The sequence below is a fragment of the Schistocerca piceifrons genome, chromosome X, assembly GCF_021461385.2.
Source record: "Schistocerca piceifrons isolate TAMUIC-IGC-003096 chromosome X, iqSchPice1.1, whole genome shotgun sequence".
In the NCBI taxonomy this organism is placed as follows: domain Eukaryota; kingdom Metazoa; phylum Arthropoda; class Insecta; order Orthoptera; family Acrididae; genus Schistocerca; species Schistocerca piceifrons.
The window spans coordinates 842,096,719-842,115,919 of NC_060149.1; positions in this window are offsets into that span (position 1 = coordinate 842,096,719).

The following is a 19,201-nucleotide window of genomic DNA, read 5'->3' on the forward strand; positions in this document are numbered from 1 at the left end:
ACGCGCAACCGAAATTTTTCAGGGCGCGCAATGTTCCCCACGCATTGCGTGATGAGGTCGCCAGAACGTTACACGATCTCGAATCACAGGGTGTAATTGAACGTGTGCAAGCTTCTCTCTGGGCCTCACCCTTAGTAATTTTGCCAAAACCTTCCGGAAAATTGAGACTTTGCGTGGACTTCAAGGCCACAGTGAATCCACAGCTAGTGACTGCTACTTTTCCTTTGCCCCGCCCGGAAGATCTTTTTGCTAAACTGTGCCCGGGAAAATATTTTTCAAAGTTGGACCTAGCCGATGCGTACTTGCAAATACCGGTGGACGACGAATCCCAGCGCGTATTGGTGGTTAACACGCATCTTGGATTGTACCGCTTCAAAAGACTGCCATTCGGGTGTGCATCCGCCCCTGCCTTGTTTCAGCAATATTTACAAACTATTTGTGCGTCGGTCCCTACTGCAGCAAACTATCTGGACGATATAGTGATCTCCGGACAGACAGAAGAAGATCATCTTGCGAATTTACGAACATTATTTCAGGTCTTGCGGCAAAATGGTCTTCGCTTGAGGAAGGACAAATGTGTGTTTTTTGCTCGTGACTTACCATACCTGGGACATGTCATTAATGCCCAAGGCATACATCCGAGTCCAGAGCACCTCCGTGCCATACAAGAATTGCCTTCCCCTCAAAATGTGAAACAGCTACAGAGTGTGTTGGGTAAAATTAATTATTACCATAAATATGTGCGCAATGCCTCTTCCATTTCAGCTCCGCTTCATCGCTTACGCCGTAAAGGTGTTCCGTTCGTCTGGACGACGGAATGTGAACGCGCCTTTCGCCAGTTGAAATCGGCGTTGCTTTCTAATACTTGCCTTACGCCATTCGATCCCCAGAAACCCCTTTTGTTGATGGTAGATGCATCGGATTTCGGGATCGGTGCTGTGCTTGCGCACAAAGTTGGCTCCCATGATCGCCCTATTGCCTTTGCGTCCAAATTGCTCTCGTCTGCGCAAAGAAATTATTCACAGATCGAGAAAGAAGCTTTGGCTCTCGTGTTTGGTGTTACTAAGTTCCATGATTTCTTGTAGGGTCGTCACTTTACCATCATCACAGACCACAAACCTGTGACATCGCTTTTTCATCCGACCAAGCCTGTACCTCCACGTACAGCGCAGAAATTCATTCGCTGGTCTATTTTCCTCTCGCAGTACCGCTACGATATCTTGTATCGGTCCACTGCTAAGCACGGAAACGCCGATGCGTTGTCCCGTTTGCCTGTTGCTGAGGATAAAGCATTCGATTCTTCCGAACTTGCTTGCATGTTCATTGATTCGGAAACCGATGAAGTGGTCGAATCGTTTCCGATTGATTTTCGTCGTGTCGCTACAGCCACAGCTGCTGACCCTGTCCTTGCTACTGTTTTACGTTTTGTTGCTACGCAATGGCCTTTGTCAAAGTCTCGGATCGAGGATCCGTTGGTTCGCCGATTTTTTGCTCACAAGGAGAGACTTTTTGTTCGTCGTGGTGTTTTGTTGTTGCGTTCTGATAATGATCAGTCCAGAGTCGTGGTCCCACGTTCGTTACAGTCCTCTGTTTTACGGCTTCTTCACCAAGGACATTGGGGTATAGTGCGGACGAAACAACTTGCTCGTCAGCACTGTACTTGGTTCGGAATCGATGCTGCGATTACGAATATGTGTTCTTCGTGCCCGGCGTGTGCCGAACAACAATCCGCACCGCCGCGGAAAGTCTTTGCATGGCCAAAAGCCACTTCCCCTTGGCAACGCTTGCACATTGATTTTGCTGGTCCATTCTGGAATGCTCGATGGTTGGTTCTGGTCGACGCCTTCAGTAATTTTCCTTTTGTTGTCCGGATGTCTTCCACGACGTCCTCCGCCACCATCCAAGCGTTGTCTGCTATCTTTTGCCTTGAAGGTCTTCCGCAGACTATTGTTTCCGACAATGGCCCACAATTCATGTCCGCAGAATTTCAGTCATTCTGCCAGGCCAATGGTATTCAACATCTGACATCCGCGCCGTTTTCGCCTCAGTCCAACGGTGCCGCTGAACGATTGGTCCGGACTTTCAAGTCACAGATGTTGAAGTTGAAAGAGTCGCATTCTCGGGAGGACGCATTGTTGCTCTTTTTGTCTTCGTATCGCTCTCAGCCCCGAGATGGTCGCTCGCCGGCTGAGTTGCTCCACGGTCGTCCTCATCGCACCTTGATGTCTTTGCTGCATCCGCCGCATCAGGTTCCTGTGCAGCGGCAGACTCCTGCTTTTGCTCCAGGCGACGTTGTATTTTATCGCAACTATCGAGGTTCACGGCGTTGGCTCGCAGGGCGCATTCTTCGCTGCCTCGGCCGCGCGATGTATTTGGTTTTGGGGGCCTCTGGTGAGGTGCGTCGGCATCTCAATCAGCTGCGCCTCTGTCGTCGCTCGGGTTCTGCCGCTCCCCGTCTGCTTTCAGCGACGGTGCCGTCCGGTCAGCGCCCTGGGGACCCATCTACTGGCTCGCCTCATCCCCAGGTGTTACCGACGATGCCTTCCATTTTGCCCCATGGCGACGCGCCGCCGCAGCAGCAGCAGCCGCCGCCGCCGCCGCCGCCTGTTCTCCCGCCGGCGTCGCCCGCATTCGACGCTTCGTTGCAGCCGCCAAGCGCCTCCCAGGGTCACGCGCCGCCGATCGCTTCCCGTGACCAGCTGTCCTCCGCCATGGAACTCCCGCCCGCTCCGGACCACATGACGTCATCGCGCGTCGGCTACCCCGACGCAATGGAGGTTGATCCTTCGGTCCCTCCTGTCTCTTTACGGGCGCATACACCGCATGTTGACGTGCACCCTGGACTAGTTTTTCAGGCGTTTCCTAGCTCCCCTCGGACCGAATGGCCGGGTGCGGGTGGCACAACCTCGCCTGTTGTTAGGCTCCCCACCTCATCGCATACGTCAACATGTGGTCCTCCCCACGGCGGGCGGAAGCCTTATCACACGACCGTTCGCCGATTTGCGGGGGAGGAATGTGGTGTCACCGCCAGACACCACACTTGCTAGGTGGTAGCTTAAATCGGCCGCGGTCCATTTAGTACATGTCGGACCCGCGTGTCGCCACTGTGTAATCGCAGACCTAGCGCCACCACCAAGGCAGGTCTCGTGATACGAGAGAGCACTCGCCCAGTTGTACGAGAACCTAGCTACCGCCCAGTTGTACGAGAACCTAGCTACCGCCCAGTTGTACGAGAACCTAGCTACCGCCCAGTTGTACGAGAACCTAGCTACCGCCCAGTTGTACGAAGCCTTTCTCTCTCATTAGCCGAGAGACAGAATAGCCATCAGCTAAGTTAATGGCTACGAACTAGCAAGGCGCCATTTGTATCAGTGCCTATAGCTTACGAGTATTCAAGAGAGATGCATTCCAAGGACTAATAAAAAGATAAGTAATAAGCATCTACATACTTTTCTTCTTATTCATTTATAAGTTCTCATGTTCCAGACTTCACGCCCGTCTGCTTTAGCCGTGCGTGCACTATCGGCTACAGCGTTAGTCTAGAGTTCATTTTCAGCAATCTCAACTTCACGGTGTCAGCCCAGCTACCGACACAACACAGTGTAATTTTAAAGGAAATATACTTAATTGTGAATATTTATTAACCGAGTTTATTGAAGATGTAATGATCTTACAGATCTCATTGAGTGAGGATTGCATTTATTAAAGGTTTTTTTTCTTTTTTAATTGTATGTTTTCTGGTTGAGTCCACGTTGCAACTGGATCTGAAAATTGTTAAAGAAATGTTATTTGATGAGATTTTATATAATTTTCATGAGGTTTCGCTCAAAACCTCTTCCTAACCCATTTGCTCCCGTTTCAGTAGTAGCAGAGTGTGGTTGTATTAAGTTGGCCAAGTGTTCTGGCGCATTGTCGTAATACAGATGACTCGAAAGTTAGGAAGCCGTATAATGAGACAGAGGGATGTGCTGGGCATTTTGTGTTTAACGAAGGGACGATTACAATATGAGCTTTCGATACATGGGGTGGAAGCTGAGTGCAGTCACTGAAAGAAGTCACTATTTGCGACACTCATTGAACCGAGATATAACTATTATGACTGATAACATCAGTGAAGTAAGTGATGCCGCGTGGGATTAGCCGAGCGGTCTAACACGCTGCAGTCATGGACTGTTCGGCTGCTCCCAGGGGAGGTTCCAGTCCTCCCTCAGGCATGGGTGTGTGTGTGTTTGTCCTTAGGATAATTTAGGTTAAGTAGTGTGTAAGCTTAGGGACTGATGACCTTAGCAGTTAAGTCCCATTAGATTTCACACACATTTGAACATTTTTGAAGTAAGTGGTGCTTGCTCAGTAGGCGGCAGCCTCATCATGAGTATATAAGCTAATCTAGAACCCCTGCAGGGTAGTGTTTCAATGCGTGCCCATGTCTTTACAATGCAATCGTTATTAAACCATTTGCTTAATCATGCACAGGATATAAGCTTAGTTTGCACCGATCATAAGTTGAAACGAGTAATTGAAGATTTGCATAATGAAGTTATTCATTGAACACTAGACAGTAACATGCTAAATTGAAAAGAAAGTTCAGAAAGGTGTGAATGTTCAGTGACTGCTTAGAGAAACCATCAACAAGAAGTTGCAGGCATGGGAAAAGGTTGTACAGTGTCATGGGAGCTGTTTAAGAAGCCTCTGGTCCCTGGTGTAGAATATTTCAAATTTATCTGTTAATGCCAAGGAACAGGTCATAGATTGGGTGTGGTTAACGGTACTGCTGGAAAACCAAGATGCAGCATTGCAGGTGAATGGTTTAGTAGTTTTTCATTTGATGTATCCTTTGCCTCTGGGCAAAGAAAGTCGAGTTATTATGGAAGCTATTGAGAAGGGTGAGCCCTTAGTTGGATTCTGTAAATGCTTGCTTGAGGTGATGTCGGAGCGACTTAATTAGCTGATACTTTTGGCGGGTGCAGGGGTATAAAGAAACATTTGCATCCGATACTGACGATGACCACATTTCAATGGCCACTGTGTGTACTGAAGTTTCTGAAAATGAAGCTTTGAGCAATATCTAGAAAGGGATGTGCCCAGCAGATCGGTTGTGCATTTCGTTTTCTGAGTAACCTGTGGGTTTTCGTGAATTGGATGAATTAGCCTGTGGGTTGAGAAGGTGTAATTCGGACCGAATAACCTTAATTCAAAGGTAGACGAAAGGGCACCTCGGAATAATCAGTAGAATGTCAAAGGTTCAGGGACAAGCATCTGATGTATTCTGCTTGGGCATCTGGTGCGTAACTGTCCTGTGTCCAGTGAGAAGACGAAGTAAAGCAGATGATTGGGTCGCCGAGGGTGCCTGTCCGCTTTAATTGCTAGCTATAAGAAATTCAAGGCTCTGTGATGAGTACATTAGCCTTTCATTCGTACCTCTGTGAAACAAGATCAAGTTTTCGCCTAAACTGGTTCTGGTAGCTAGGTCTCCCTTATGGACTTGAGATGGTATATGACTTATTTTCTTATTTCTAAGTTGCCTAGGTTGCAAGGGTGTCAAGTGTGTTATGGCAGAGTTCATGATAAGGAATTGCTGGCCAAGAAAAAGGGGTATTTTGTGTTAAGGTAAACTGTGGAATTTATTGCTGTAGAAAGCTTGTGTAACGGTAATTTGCTAGGATGTGACTTTTTAGAAAGCACAGTCTGTGTGTTGAATTATATGGAAATGGTGGTTACTTTTACGTTTCGGCCTAATGTACGATGCCTTTTGTGTAAACATAGCCAAGGTAGGTGGGTATGTTGTGCAAGCATGGAAGAGTGTCCCTCTGAAATCTCTCATTTGAAGGAACGACAGATTCTTGCCTTTCTGCAGATCTTGAGCGAATATCCTGAGGTGCTGGGCAATGAACTGGTAATAACCGATAACATATGCTGCAAGACTCAACTAACTGATTCAAGAAAGATCAGGGGGAGGAGGACATTAGCGTTTAACGTTCCATTGACAAAAAGGTCCTTAGAAATGGAGCACAAGCTCAGATTAGGGAAGGATGGGGAAGGAAATCAGCCATGCCCTTCCAAATGAACCATCCCAACATTTGAGTATAAGTGATTTAGGGAAATCACGAAAAACCTAAATCAGGATGGTCAGATGCAGATTTGAACTGTCATCCCCCCGAATACGAGTCCAATGTGCAACCACTACGCCACCTCTCTCGGTTAATTGATTCTATTCCGGTACCTCAGAGTCCCCATCGCTTGTTGTACACCCCTGCATGAAAGAAATGTGTAAGATCATTGACCAGCTTCTACCCAATTTGGTGATGAGACTTTCAGTATCTCCCTTTGTTTCATCTATGTTTTTTGGGTATTAAAACCTAATGGGGAAAGGTATTGGCCAGTAGGTGATTATCACATGCTGAGTAAGAAAGTAGTTTTGGAGTTAATACCATTGCCAGATCTGCATATTTGTTTCACATGGTTCTCCAGTGATCAGCATTTCACTGTATTAGAGCGAAATGAGGTTATCATCAGGTGCGGTTTGATGAAGATTTCAAGTCAGTGACAGTTTCTTTGCACTGATGAGAAGTCATTTGAATACAGATGTGACCCATTTGGATTGTCCACTGGGGCCACTGTATTGCATAAACTGTTGGATTCCACGTTGGGATACCTAAAGTATAAATTTGTTTACAATTAAATAGATGATGTGGTCATTTACAACAAAACTTTTCAGCAACATTTAATTTTTATAGGGTTGGTACTCAGCCATCTGCAAGAAGAGGGACTCATGGTTAAGCCCTCAAAGGCAATTCGGCATGTAGGGAAATTTCCTTCCTAGGTCATATTGTCTCACCCAGGGAGTTATGGATGGAACCAAGTCTATTCATGCATTTCCTCCACCGAAAAGCAGAAACAGAGTCACCAGGTTTATCGGCATGGTCACTTTCTTTCGGAAGTTCACTTTTACTTTCACTCAGTTAGCGGTGTCCCTTAACCTTTTGCATAGGAAAGGTCAACCATTTCAGCTGGGTTCTATGCAACAGGCATCCTTTAATGCTCTTAAAGCTGCAGTGGTTACAACTCAGGTTCTGGTTGTACCGAACATTCATGAGAAGTCTAACTTGCAAACCAACACATGCAATTCAGGTATCACTGCCACACTTGCAGGAAAGTCATGGGCAAAGAGGAATAGTGGGGGTATGCCTCCTCATCCTTGTCAAACATGGAAGCCAAATATTCCATCTGTGAGGTAAAAGTGTTGGTGGTATTATTTGGATTCGAGAGGTTTAATTTCTACCTTGAACACAAACCTTTAATCTTGGAAATGGACAACCAAACATTGAGCTAAATCTTGGCGAGACCACAATAGATGAGCAGACAAACTAGTTGGGCAATTAGAATATCAGCGTTTTGCTTTGAGGTTAGACACATAAAAGACAGTGATAAGTAAGCTGCTGATGCTCTTAATTGCATGTTTGAGCAAGATGAGATGGATAATGAGTCAGCATACAATGTTGAAGAGTCAATATGTGTTGGTGCAGCCTTAGGTGAGATACCTAGGTTATTTACTGATTTAGTTCAGAGGCTGGAAGCTGAGCTGTGGTTACTAGACAATAAGTTTCAGCTCATGGGTGGCCAGGAAGTACCTGTCCATTCCTTGATTAAAGACAGTGTTTGCTATCAGACACTTTATGACAGCAAAAACAAGATCTGTCTTCTGAAAAAAATAGTTCCCCTGGTATTTAACTAATTTCGTAATTCCTTGTGTGGCAGACATTTGGGAGTAAATGAAACTGTGGAGAAGATTAACAAACATCTTACCTGATTCAGTATGCGTAAGGCTGTCAGTAAATTAGTGATGAAATGAGAATATGTATCAAATCTGAACTTAATCCTTATACCCAGTGGGGAAACTTAGCTCGGATAGGGTGGAGTACCCCATGGAAAAGGTTTATGTAGCTTACCTAGGTCCTCTCTAATGTACCAAGCAGGAAAATAGATATACACTAACAGAAAAAGTGGCAACACCAAGAAGTAATAGTGTGATATGAACTAAAGTTGGTAGGCATCTTCCTACAGCTGAAAGATGATTTCTACTCAAATTTCGAGCCAGTCGCATAAGAATGGCGCTAGCAGCGCCACTATGAGGATTCAAATCACATTTGCTTGAAATACATGCTGTAATGGTCATTAGTTACTTTTGAGACTGGGTGTGGTTAGTTATTATTTTTTATGTTTATTTTTTTCAGTTCTTTTAATTTAGTGAACATCTTCGCATAGCCATACCTATAACTATTGATGTTAATTTTGTTTTGGTTTTATATGTATAAGAAAAATTAGATTTTCAAATTTTTTGAAATTAAAAGTTTCAAAAATTTGAAAAAACTTAATGTAAGAAATTAAAAATTTCAAAAAATTTGAGAATACCAAATTTTTGAAGTGGAAAATTTCTAAAACATTTTGAAGCTTAAGAATTTACAAATTATATTCAATGTTCTGAGTCATGAGTTGAATTCATTTTACCACACACAGTTATATATGCAATTGTATCATTTGATATATTTTTATTAAAATGCACATTACTTCATAGCTGTCTTTTCTGTGCTTAAAATATTCATTCTTCTAGACATATTTATTACATGGATATGATAATTTTTAGTAAAATTAAAGGGACATACATTAACATCGTTATTTAATTGTGAGAAACTTTTGAAATCCTAAGGAATCATAAGCTGTTAAAAAATTATTCGGTGGATCAAGGTTCCATAATGCTTGAGGAAATTTCATTTCTTCCATTTTTTATGTAGATATTTTCTAATTTAAATGATCTAATAAAGAAGAATTATTTAACTCATAATTTTTTCGATTAGTTTGGAAAACAACAGAAATAAAATAAGTCATATCAAATTCAGTAGAATTATAATAATTGGTAATATCTAGTTCAAAAGTTCTTTCTGCACTTAATTCAGGTACTTCAGTTGCTTGTGGTTCACACAAATATATTGTAATTTTTGGATTTTTCAATCTTTCTTGTTCTAGTTGAAGTAAATATTCTGGTTCATATTTAACTACAGGAACGTGAATTTCCATACTTTTAACAAAAATTTTACATTCTTTTAGAAGTGTACTATTATCATTATTACTAGTGCATATAAGATTAGAATCTTCTTGATCGTTTTTTTAACTCCAAGTGAAAATCACTGTTAAAACTCCTTTCCAAATTATTTTTTTAAAATTCTTAAAGAATTCTCCAAATAATCCTAATGGATAAATTAATTTTCAGTTTTACCATTGTTAAGAATATGTCCTTCCATAGTTAATTCATTTGATCGAGATGAAGTTAATAAAAGGTGATGAAGGAATAAACGGATGTTCTATTCTAGACAAAGTATTGTTTCCATTTGTCATTGTAATAATATTGAACAACTTTAGCACATATTATCAGTTAGTTTAATATTTGATTTGTCATTATATGCTGAAAAATCTGTTCCATCAATAAGAATAACATCAAGCGTCATATGAAATTGTGAATAATTAGGATGAATCCATCTGTCATCAGTATTAATATTAATTTATGTTTCTATATTTGGAATATTTAAAGCATTTTTTATCTCATCGACAGGAAAGGAGCAAAATTGACAACTCGATTTTGTTCATGATTTACTACAGAAAAAATTTATTATCCTTTTAGTTTTACTGTTAAACAAGCACATTACATTTTATCATCAATTTCTATAGTAACTCTGTTTGAAATTTTACCTTCTTTAATGTGTATATTAGGTTTTTTGGATTGAATAAGTTTTTCCCAAAATTTCAAACTCAATTGACCAATAAGACTTTCTATTATTTCTTTTTAGTTTATAATTTATTATTTTTTGATGTAATACTTGGAGTTAAGAAAATTGTACAATATCCAACTAGTGAAACTCATTCATAAACTTCTCTTACTGGAATAGATGATCTTTTTTAAAGACAGATGAATTATTATTCAATCGAAATTATCTACTGATTTATCTTTGTAAATAAATGACAGATTAAGAACAAAAAATAAGAATTCCAGAAAAAATTAAAAAAGTATGTGGCGAAACTGCAACCAAACCCTATTCGAGATTCAATAACAGGACCTCGTGGTTGTGGAAAACAACACTAATGATTGGTCAATATGTTCTAGTACTTGAATGGTGTAATTGAAATACAATTAATCATTTATACATTTATTCTAAAAGTTTAGATCAACCGAAATAACAAGAATTTATAAAAAGATGTGAAAAAATTGAAGATAAAGTTGATGAAAAACATACAACTTTTAATGACAATAATGAAGAAGTTATTCAGTTAGATGAATGTAAGAAGAATTCAGTTGTATTTTTTTGAAGATTTCATTCTTGAAAATCAAAATATAGTTAGAGAATATCTTACTGAAGGTAGACATTAAGGAATAGACTGTTTATATTTAACTCAGACATATTCAAAAATTATAAAAATATTTATTACAGGTAATCTAAACATTTTAAATATTTTCAGTCAACATGATTTAACTGTATTTACTGTAAATTTCTTGTAAGAGATTTAAAATACGACTATTTTTTTCAAAAATAGGTAGTTAATATTAGAATAAAGATGAATTTTGTTTTATTACACTTGACACAGCAAGAAGCATTAATGATGGTGAATATAGAGAAAAGATTAAAAATCTTTTAGAGATTGAACGTAAATGATGATAATAAATGCTGAACATAAATGAAAAATGTAAAATAAAAGTCATTATTGTTTTTATCCATAACACATATTTTCAAAATATGACCAAGAGGTTGCTAAAATACTAAAGCAATACAAAACAAAAGAACAATTAAACAAAGAGTTTAGACTGGGATACTCAGATGTTTAAGACGGGTGGTAGGGACAGAGCATCGAGTGACATTATACTGAGTGCACTATCCGAAAATTACCTCGAGCAATTAAACAGGGAACCGGCTCGTGGAGATAACATCTTGGACCTACTGACAACAAACAGACCCGAACTTTTCGACTCTGTAAGTGCAGAAAAGGGAATCAGTGATCACAAGGCCGTTGCAGCATCCCTGAATATGGAAGTTAATAGGAATATAAAAAGGGAGGAAGGTTTATCTGTTTAGCAAGAGTAATAGAAGGCAGATATCAGACTACCTAACAGATCAAAACGAGAATTTCTGTTCTGACACTGACAATGTTAAGTGTTTATGGAAAAAGTTCAAGGCAATCGTAAAATGCGTTTTAGACAGGTACGTGCCGAGTAAAACTGTGAGGGACGGGAAAATCTCACCGTGATTCAACAACAAAGTTAGGAATCTACGGCAAAATCAAAGAGAGCTTCACTCCAAGTTCAAACGCAGCCAAAACCTCTCAGACAAACAGAAGCTAAACGATGTCAAAGTTAGCGTAAGGAGGGCTATGCGTGAAGCGTTCAGTGAATTCGAAAGTAAAATTCTATGTACCGACTTGACAGAAAATCCTAGGAAGTTCTGGTCTTACGTTAAATCAGTAAGTGGCTCGAAACAGCATATCCAGACACTCCGGGATGATGATGGCATTGAAAGAGAGGATGACACATGTCAAGCTGAAATACTAAACACCTTTTTCCAAAGCTTTTTCACAGAGGAAGACCGCACTGCAGTTCCTTCCCTAAATCCTCACATGAATGGAAAAATGGCTGTCATGCAAATAAGTGTCCAAGGAATAGAAAAGCAACTGGAATCACTTAACAGAGGAAAGTTCACTGGACATGATGAGATACCAATTCGATTCTACACAGAGTATGCGAAAGAACTTGCCCCTTTCTGACAGCCGTGTACCGCAAGTCTCTAGAGGAACGGAAGGTTCCAAATGATTGGAAAAGAGCACAGGTAGTCCCAGTTTTCAAGAAGAGTCGTCGAGCAGATGCGCAAAACTATAGACCTATATCTCTGACGTCGATCTGTTGTAGAATTTTAGAATATGTTTTTTGCTGGCATATCATGTCGTTTTTGGAAACCCAGAATCTACTCTGTAGGAATCAACATGGATTCCGGAAACAGTGATCGTGTGAGACCCAACTCACTTTATTTGTTCATGAGGCCCAGAAAATATTAGATACAGGCTCCCAGGTAAATGCTATTTTCTTGACTTCCGGAAGGCGTTCGATACAGTTCCGCACTGTCGCCTGATAAGCAAAGTAAGAGCCTACGGAATATCGGACCAGCTGTGTGGCTGTATTGAAGAGTTTTTAGCAAACAGAACACAGCATGTTGTTATCAATGGAGAGACGTCTACAGACGTTAAAGTAACCTCTGGCGTGCCACAGGGGAGTGTTATGGGACCATTGCTTTTCACAATATATAGAAATGACCTAGTAGATAGAGTCGGAAGTTCCATGCTGCTTTTCGCGGATTATACTGTAGTATACAGAGAAGTTGCAGCATTAGAAAATTGTAACGAAATGCAGGAAGATCTGCAGCGGATAGGCACTTGGTGCAGGGAGTGGCAACTGACCCTTAACATAGACAAATGTAATGTATTGAGAATACATAGAAAGAAGGATCCTTTATTGTATGATTATATGATAGCGGAACAAACACTGGTAGCAGTTACTTCTGTAAAATATCTGGGAGTATGCGTGTGGAACGATTTGAAGTAGAATGATCATATAAAATTAATTGTTGGTAAGGCGGGTACCAGGTTGTGTTTCATTGGGAGAGTCCTAAGAAAATGTAGTCCATCAACAAAGGAGGTGGCTTACAAAACACTCGTTTGACCTATACTCGAGTATTGCTCATTAGCGTGGGATCCGTACCAGATTGGGTTGACGGAGGAGATAGAGAAGATCCAAAGAAGAGCGGCGTGTTAAGTCACAGGGATATTTGTTAACCGTGATATCGTTACGGAGATGTTTAGCAAACTCAAACGGCAGACTCTGCAAGAGAGGCGCTCTGCATCGCGGTGTAGCTTGCTCGCCAGGTTTCAAGAGGGTGCGTTTCTGGATGAGGTATCGAATATATTGCTTCCCCCTACTTATACCTCCAGTGGAGATCACGAATGTAAAATTAGAGAAATTCGAGCGTGCACAGAGGCTTTCAGACAGTCGTTCTTCCCGCGAGCCATACGCGACTGGAACACAAAAGGGAGCTAATGACAGTGGCACGTAAAGTGCCCTCCGCCACACACCGTTGGGTGGCTTGCGGAGTATAAATGTAGATGTAGGTGTAGACAATGGAAAAAGAACCAAGAACAGATTATTAAAATTTAAAAAAGAAGATAAATCAATTATCAATGCAATTGAAGACGGTAAATAAGGAATTTAAGAAAGAGGCCGTAATGAGTTCAAAACAATTGAAGGAAACCGAGAAGTTGAAAAACAAGTGGTTCCTTATAACCAACATTATCTAGATAAATTTAACGACATGCCAACAATTAAACAATAGGATAGTGACAAAAGAGCTTATACATCAAGTGAATCAGAAATAAATAAGTTGTTAGAGAATTACGAAAAGGAAAGATGTAATTGAAAGACAATGGCGTTAAAAAATTAATATAAGTGACAGAATGTTAAAATATATTACTCATAATGAAGATACACCTTTTTGATTTGTTGGCTAATTTATATATGTTGGTAATTTTCCAGTTACATACAATTATGATAAAATAACAATTGGTAATAAAGAATATGCAGCTGCAGATGGTTTAATGAAACTTTTAATAAAAAAACATATTACTATGCATGATGCAGTTAACAACGATAGTTGTGTTGATTTACAAAATTATGATAGAATTTAATTCGACTCAAATGCTGTATATTCTAAAAATAATAAAAGTCTAGGGTCTAACTCAAGAAATGAGCTAGTTAAAATTATTCAAAACATATGGGTTACTGAAGAAATACCCGAAGATTGGAAATGTGCCCTAATACATCCGTTACATAAAAAAGGGGATAAATCGGATGTGAACAACTATAGAGGAATCTCCTTACTTGTCGTCACATACAAGATATTATCAGCTTGTCTTTTTGTAAGAACACAAAAACTGCTAGAACCCAAAATCTCAGATTTCCAAGCTGGTTTCAGACCAAACAGATCATGTCCAGAACAAATTTTAAACTTGAAATTGATTACAAGGATGAGGCAAATGCGAATGTCTTTGTCGACTTTAAAAAGGCATACGATTCAAGTCACAGACCCACACTATTTAAAATTCTTGAAGAACAAGGACTGGATAAGAAGACACGGAAAATCATAGAGCAGACATTAACAAATACAAAATGCAAAGTGAAATTCATGGGAAAGCTTTCAAAATCATTTGAGATAAAAACTGGGGTTAGACAAGGTGATGGATTATCACCTCTGTTATTTAACTTAGTTCTGGATAGAGTCATGGCAGAATGGGAAAAAGAACTCAAAAAAGAAAAGTACTGGAAACCAATATCACTGGGAACCAAAAAAGATGACCTACAAATCCCCTACTTAGCCTACGCAGACGATCTTGCAATAATGGCAGATTCTAGTGAAATGGCAGTCAAACAGATAGAAACCTTAAAATAGTGTGCAGGAAAAGTTGGCCTACAAATATCTTTTGAGAAAACGGTGTTTACAACAACAAATCTAGAAATTTCTAAGTTACAAACCAAATATGGAGAAATTAAGAGGGTACCATACTTTAAGTATTTAGGAGAGATAATTTCTGAAAAATACTCACAACAAGAAAGAATATTAAAAGCTCGTAGGGGTCTAGGGCTGGTCCAAAACATTTACAATAAAAAATGTCTATCTATAAATACAAAAATTAAACATTATAAGTCGGTAATTAAACCAATAATGCTATATGCCAGCGAAACCTTGACACTTAAAAGGAAAACAGATATGGAAACCCTGAAGAAAGAGGAAAGGAAAATCATTAGGAAAATTCTGGGACCAAGATGGACCAAAGAGGGGTATAGATTACAGAAAAATTCTAAAATTGAAGAATATTCTAACATAGAGATAGACATGAGGAAGAGGCGTCTAAAATTCTATGGCCACATAATGAGACTTCCCGATCACAGACTTACAAAAAAAAATAGTAAGATACGTAGCATCCCTTGTTAATGGAGGAGAATGGATCAAAAATGTAAAGAAAGATCTGGAATTAGCCAACATTACTACTGAAGACATGAACAAAAGAAACAATTTCAAACTTAAAGTTGACAAATGGGAGGTCAAACCAGAGACAAAAGCGCCGAGAACTGGAACAAAATGGAGCGAAGAAAGAAAAGCTGAATTCTCGCAAAGAATGAAGACCTGGTGGGCAAACAAGAAGAATAAGAAGCCCCAGAAGTGAACCATCTTTACTTAGCGTCTTCCATGTTGGGAGCTTTACGACTAATAATAATAATAATAATAAAATAAAATAGAATAAAGTGAAGCAAATAAATATAATAATTTGATAAATCCAGTTATTGAAAGTTATTTTTCTGGTTTTTAGAAAGAAATCTACATTTCAAAAAGTTTATAAATGTTTAACTAAGAAACATACAGAAAAATCAGTCGAATATATTTCGATGAATAATGTTTGCGATTTAATCGATAGATTAACATTAATTCATGGTGAAGAATTAGTTGTACAGAAAAATTATCGTATTGAAGAAGTTGGAATAACTCAATTATTGATTTTATTATTAATCATCTGAAAGGAATTTCTTGGTTAATTAGTTTTTGAATAACTTACCACACACATTTTGGAAAAGTGAAAAATATGGAAAAAGATTAGGTAATACATTTATCAATAAGTTGCCATTTGAATTACGTCTTCCTGGTTCTAATTATTCTGGTCCTGGAACAAAATTAGAAGAAACATTAACTAGAGAAGATTTGGAAATAAATAAATCCCATGAAGTCTGTAAAACACATGACAGTTTTTATCGAGATAACGTAGATTTAGAAAAAGAACATGGAGCAGACAAAGAACTTAAATTAATTGCAAAAAAACAGTGTATTATTGCCATTCAGCAATGTCAATTAGAGGAATAATGTATTAAAAATGAAAATTGACAATGGTTTTAAATGTTGATGAAAATAGTTGGGGTTTACAAAAAATTCCTTACTTAATTTTGATCTATATAAATGAAAAATTTTTAGTTGATTACACTTTGCAACATAGTGAAAAATTTAAACCAAAAAAATAAATTTAAATTATACAATGAATAATTAAACCATACTGAACCATTTAAACTAATGTTCAAATAAGGAAGATAGATAAAAAACAAAGAACTGCTGGAAATCAAATTATTACATTAAGTATTCCTGTAGTAAAAAATTTTAAACTCGAAGGTTTTTTTACCATATTTTTCTTGCTACATTAACAATTCACTCATTAGGCAGTTGTGCAGCATAAATTGCAAAATCAGTTAATCGGAAACAAAAAACCGATTAAGAATTAGAAGAAGAAAAAACACAATCTACTAATGTAAAATTAAGAAAAATGTTTGAAAAGTAAAATTATTCAAAAGATAATTAAAAATTTCAAATTTCTTGATCTAATTTTAACATAGAAGGATTAGTAAAAAAATAAAAATTAAAAATTTTCGTGGTGTTTTTATGATTGATGGATAACCTGATAATTCAAAATATTTAGAATGTGTAACCATAAATTTAGATTCAACTGATATTTTTCACATTTTTGTAAAAAAGGAAATGCTAAACTCAATGGCGATTTAGACAAACTCAAAAATTATCAATACTAGAACCCAAAATCAAAAATAAATAAACTTCAAAATTTCATGTTGGTAGAGTCACTAGGAAAAAATAATATATCTTTAGATTTCAGTTAAGAGGAAATCGAAGAATAAATGGCCTAATCAAGAAATTTTCAAAAGAAATAGGTAACATTTTTTGAAAAAAAGTTCTATTGATTTTAAAGGTTGAATATTAGTAAATGTGAGTCAACTGATAAAATGCATAGAGTGAACAAACAATATTTAGAAAAGGAAATAGTTAATCCTATTACTATTGCTGACTGTATAACTATTTTAACACATTCAAATAATTACGTTAATAAAACTTATCTATCACATTACTTTGCAAAAAAGGAAGCAGAAGAAGGTTACTCAAATCATTTCTCAAAAACTAATTTAACTCCATATTGAAACGGTTTAAGAAGTCTTAAACATAAAGTATATGACAAACAAATTATTGAATTAAAATTTATGATTGGAGGCGAACAGAAGATGCATAATTATGAGTACAGGTTTCTTCTTAAAAAGGTTGTGGTTAAAGTTCTATATATGTATTAAGAATTTGCGATCAATAACTTTGATATTTTGGTAAGTGTTTATGATACTTCTTATGGCAGAATTCCTATTAATCAGTCAATTGTATTACATAAAAGAAGTTTTCTAAGTCTAAGGTTTAAATATTCTGTTAAAACTTTTCGAGTTTTTATTGTGTATAAATGGACAATCACTATCAGATGTACTGTCTCAAGTTTAAAAAATTTACTGACACACTTAAGCCTCATAGAGTAACAACTAAAAATGGAAATCAGAGATTTGAAGGTATTTGTTAAATCTATAATACTAGAAAGAATAAATTCATTGACAAAATTTATAGGAAATGTATTAAATATTAATGAATTACTTAACCTAATGAGAAAATTTTTAAAACAGAAAAAAGTAAAGCCTTTTGGAATGGAAGCTGTTTTAGTCGAAATGGATTCTGTAAAATTAAAAGGGCTTCAGAAACAAATAAGGGGTATAAATGTTTATTAATTGTTATACAGTAGATAGTTTTGTAAAATTTGTTGGGCTTTTTGAGATACAGATAAAACAAGTAAAAATGTGTCTATTACATTTAAAAAGTATTCAAAATATGTCGTCCAACAATATTACAAACAGATAATGGTAAAGAATAACATTATGAAGAATTTCAAGTACAAATGGCAAAATATATTATTAATCACAATTAATTGTTTTCTGAATTAAAGGAAGCTTTTGTTCAAAGATGGAGAAATAATCTGATTCACAGGGAATTTATAAATGGGTTGATATAGTGAAACATCTTGTCGATGAATATAATAAATCAAAACATTCTACAATAAAAATGAAATCAATAGATGTAAACAAAGGAATTAAAAAAAATCGGTTCATGTAACAAATTTGTTAGATTCTAAGGCAAAATATAAAAAAGGAGGCAATGTAAGAATAATTAAAAAGGAATTTTCGAAAGAAAATACAACATAACATCATCAGAAATTTTTGAAATTGATTATGTTCTTTCTAATCCACTTACATATAAATTAAAAGATTTAAGTGGTGAAGAAACGGAAGGTAATTTTTATGAATAAAAACTAATGAAAACAAATTTTCCATATGCTTACCTTGTTGAAAAAAATTTGAAAAAGAAATATAAGAAAGTATAAGTTAAGTGGTTAGGATTTGAAAATGCACCAAACAATTGGATCGAAAAAATATAATTACTACATAAAATTTTTTGTATGAAAATGTAGTAGGCTATTAAAAATTTAAACAGGTTTCTAACTGGATATAATGTTCATTATTCTCACTGGTGTATAAATAAAGATATAGTTTATTCTGATATTAAAATAAAAGTTAATAAACGAGAAATTATGTAAGATTTGTTTGTAATTTTATATTTGGATAATTTGAATCAGATATATTTCATAGTTTTAGCTTATGAGATGTATATAAAAAACGTTGTGAATGTCCTTTCAAATATAATAATGAAAGCGTACTTGGAAATTTTATTTTATATTCTAAGAAAAGTTTGCTAGATTACTTTCATCTTCATACAACTCTTGAATACTTATAGCAAAATTTAGAAATATTTTCGACACCGAACGATTTTTAAACTTTCTTTACCTCTTTGGAATACATTTAACGAACTAGTGATAAAATGAATTCTTAAAAATTTTTCACATTTTTGATATCTATTCGTGATAATATGAATTTGTTTTCGATTAATTTAAATTTTGTTCAGATAATGTAGTAATAATAATTATAAAAAATACACATTTTTTGAGTGATAAAAATTTATTTCTTTTATTTAACAATGTTCATGTTGTATTGTACTTATTCCATCCTGTAATGTAATGTGTTTATCGATATCAATTCGTAAAGAAATTTTGTTACATTTAACTATAAATCATACAAATGTACTAAAGTACAAAAAATTTAAATTTTTGAAATTAAACGCATAAATACATCATAAAGTAAAAAAAA